We start from the raw sequence: 3823 nt of genomic DNA on the forward strand, positions 1-3823 counted from the left end.
GGCAGTAACAGTTGGCACCATCGCCTGTGTCCACGGGATCAATGTTGAAGGTGAACTCAGTCCCAGATCCACTGCCACTGAAACTGGCTGGTACCCCAGACATTCACTGGGATGCTTCATAGATTAGAACCTTATCCTGATTTCTGTTGATACCAGATAACATCATTGGTAATGCTCCAAGTATCACTGACTTTTCGTCTGGCCCTGCAGGAATGGTGGCCCTCTGCCCTGGGGACACGGTCAGAAGTCTGGACACTGGGTCAGCACGATGCCTTCGGTGGAGCCTGGAATGATAGACACAACAAACTTAACAGATGCACTGAGATCATCCCAGTGTAGGCCCACATCTTTGGTGACCCCTGTAGTCAAAGTCATGAATGACACTATGAGTAACCAGAAAACAAGAGATAACTGGGCAACTGGAAACCTATACCAAATGCTTTAATTTCAGCCACCAAGAGCCTACAGACAACAGAAGCATCGAGGCCACAGTGAGTTTGCCCAACATTTCTCTGTGTGCCACCCTCTCACCTGGAACCCAGAATGACAGGATCCATACCAGGAGATCTCCAGACCCCATCTCTGATGGCTGGAGTAGACGCTGCTCTCAGGGGCCCTGACCAGCTGCCTTTAAGGATGCCCAGAGCAGCCTGGAGCTTTGCCTAATGAGTACAACATGCAAAACAACTTAGAAGACCTTGAGGTTGTGCTCAACGGGGACACCTGCTCTCACAGCACCCTGTGGGACTTGGGGTCACCAGATATTTCCAACTGGAGCTCAAGCATGTCCCAGGAGACTCTGTGACCAGTTTCTTAAATCTTTGCCTTTTAGTCTGTCTGAGATGCCACATGTGGGAGTGTCCTGGGGCTGTCTTAACATTAGCAGAGTTGTTTGCCTTAGTCCTTACGATTAAAATTTCATAGAAGCAAAATTATGTATTTCAAGCTGTGATTAAGAACAGGAAGGAATGTTGTGGGATTATAAAAGATGGAAACTGGGTAGGTCTGGTTCAGATGGGGAGTGGAGGTCGGCCCCACTGAGTAGATGGACTCGAAACCAAGTCCTGAAATGTTATCAGAACATGGAAAGGGTGAGAGGGGTGAGCATGGCAGTCTGGTGGAGGCTGGGGACCTACACTAATGAGTGAACTTGCCTCTGTTGGGTAAGATGGATCTCCATCTGCTCAATCCTGGAAACCAATGTCACACACACACACACACACACACACACACACACACACACACACAAGCCATCACAGGCAGAAGGGTCATTTTTACTCAGAGTGGAGAACAGCTAGTCCCCAACTTCCCGTTCACCCTGTATCTAACATTAATGTGTCATGTACAGGCACCGGGACCAACAAAGAAAAACCCATGTGACCTGAAGCTCACAGAGCAAGAGTACAGCGTTTATCTGCCACCTAACCACTTTCTCTCCCATGAGCTAATTCTTTGTTTTCTGCAAGATGCCCTCCCAGGTACCTTTCCTCAAACAGGAGCAGGATCAACGACACATGATTTATCATCTCCTAACCCATAATTCGAGTTGTTTCTCATTTGTCAGGTGTCCGGCCAGCAAAGGTAGACAGCCCAGGGGAGGGGCTGGCAGGCAGCATCACAGGGGCCACCACAATCCTTGACTCTGCCCGCTCTACCGTCATCCTCCGTGAGGATTTGCATTAACCTCCACCCCAAATGCCTCTGCCACAGGTCCGTCCTGTAGGAGATGCTGATAAATGGGGCTTCTCTCTGGACAGGTCTCTCTGAGTAGCTTGGGTAGGGGGAGAGGTAGTGAGATGGTACCACCATTCCAGATCCTCGGGCTCCTGCTACTATGTTTCAGGTGAAAGAATGTCCCCAAGTGGAGGGTTCCCTTGGGGCAAATCCTTGTACTCCCTAAGAAGAGCAGTTGTTGAGTTTGTTTGTTTTTGTTGTTATTGTTGTTGTTTTGATTGATTTAGAGAGACTGAGCGTATGCACAAAAACAGTAGAGAAGCAGAGAGAGAGGGAGAGAGAGAATTCCAAGGGTCCACGCTATCCACACAGGGCCTGACATGGGGCTTGATCTCATGAAGTGAGATCATGACCTGAGCCAATTTGAAGCGTTGGATGCTTAACCGACGGAACCACCCACCCATCCCAGCACCCGATACATTAAAACCGTCTCCCAACTCAAACCCTGTGAACTGCTGACATGCCCTGTAGCCTCAGTCTCTTCTAAAAGTTCCCTCAGCTTGTGTGCTCCCTCAGCAGCCCTCTCAAGGAGCTCCCGTTCCCCCTTCATTTGCCACTTCTAGTCCTCCTACCTAATAACTGAAAACCCAGGCTTTGAAATCCATAAGGTAGACAATGTCACACAGAACCACTCCTTCCTGCACAAAAACACCATCCCAAAGTCTCTCCTCATTTCTGGAATGTTTTAGTTCCTGGCTCATAGACCCTCCCACATGCCTGCTGGTTTCGATACATACATATAGGATCCTTCCATTATCCTGCTCTCTCAGTTTTTTCATTGATTCTCCTCCAATTGTCTCTTCCCCACCCAATCTGATCATTCATTCTCATAGCCATACCTTAGACACGTCATTAGAAAATAACGGCAGCTACTCCATTATTAAAATGCTAAGTATCTCAGGCTCGTCCACTTCTAAGAGCTCTGCAGCTCACTCCACCTGCCATGGCCATAGTCAACAATGTCTAACTCTCATTAGACTGAGACCTGATCGATAGGAAAATATATGTTGTCTTGCCACGGAAAATTTGGCATGTCTGTAGTATGCCTGTCCAGGTTATTTCTACCCTTGTTCATTATCTTTGAGCTATCCCGCAACTCTTTTTAAATTGTTGGTAACTGATAGATGCATGATTCTGTCCTGTTTAGTAATCATTTAATTGACTTCTTACCTCACCTTGGAAAACCACTTTGCCTCCATCTACAAGGCATTCCTTCGCTCCATATATACGTGTGTTTTGACTTTTCCTTTGAACCAGTTACAACATCTTCCTAGTTCCACTCATAATGTGAGTGAAATAATTTAACATGTGATCATTAATATTATATCTCCATGAGAGTCATAATTTTACTTTTCTCTGAAAATTATCATTTACCATATCTATTGACCTATCTACATTTTCTCTATGCCTAAGCCCCTCATATTCTCATTTCCCTCCTTACCTTAAATTTCATGATCTTTCTTTATAATGACTCCTCTATAAACAAGAATTTACACAGCCTTACACTATTTCATTTCATGCAACCTTCCATGATTTCATTCAATCCCAAACTTCCACATGCCAACTAGAGAAAAATACACACAGCAATTCTGACTTCTCCCAACTTCAGATTCATGACCAATCACTTTCTGAGGATCCTTAATCCTGCCCCACAATCATATCTCATTTCCCTGATCTATTCAGCTTCCACCCTTTCTCTTTCCTTCTTTCTTAAAGTCCTAACAGCTCCTCTCCCATCCTAACTTAAAGCCAAGTACCCCATTTCCTATTTCCTAGGTCAACACGGGATCAGAGGAGAACATCCACGGATGGCCAATCTGTCTTCTGATGCGCTGGTATGGGTATTACCACACTCTGCTTTTCTTTCCAGCACTGTGGGGAGGCTCACAGCCCTCCCACCTGAGGCCACTCCCTTTGAACCCATATTTCTTGCCTCCTCAACAAAATTGCTTGGCATTTCTCCCTCCTTCCTGGATTATCAGTGTTCTCCACTCTCTAGCATCATTCCCATCAGTATACAAACATCTTTTAAAAAAAAAAAAAACACTCTGATATCACATCTCCCTCCAGTTATGGTCTATTTCACTCT

This window comes from Hyaena hyaena, unplaced genomic scaffold, assembly GCF_003009895.1.
Source record: "Hyaena hyaena isolate Hyena2069 unplaced genomic scaffold, ASM300989v1 scaffold_1927, whole genome shotgun sequence".
Taxonomy (NCBI): Eukaryota; Metazoa; Chordata; class Mammalia; order Carnivora; family Hyaenidae; genus Hyaena; species Hyaena hyaena.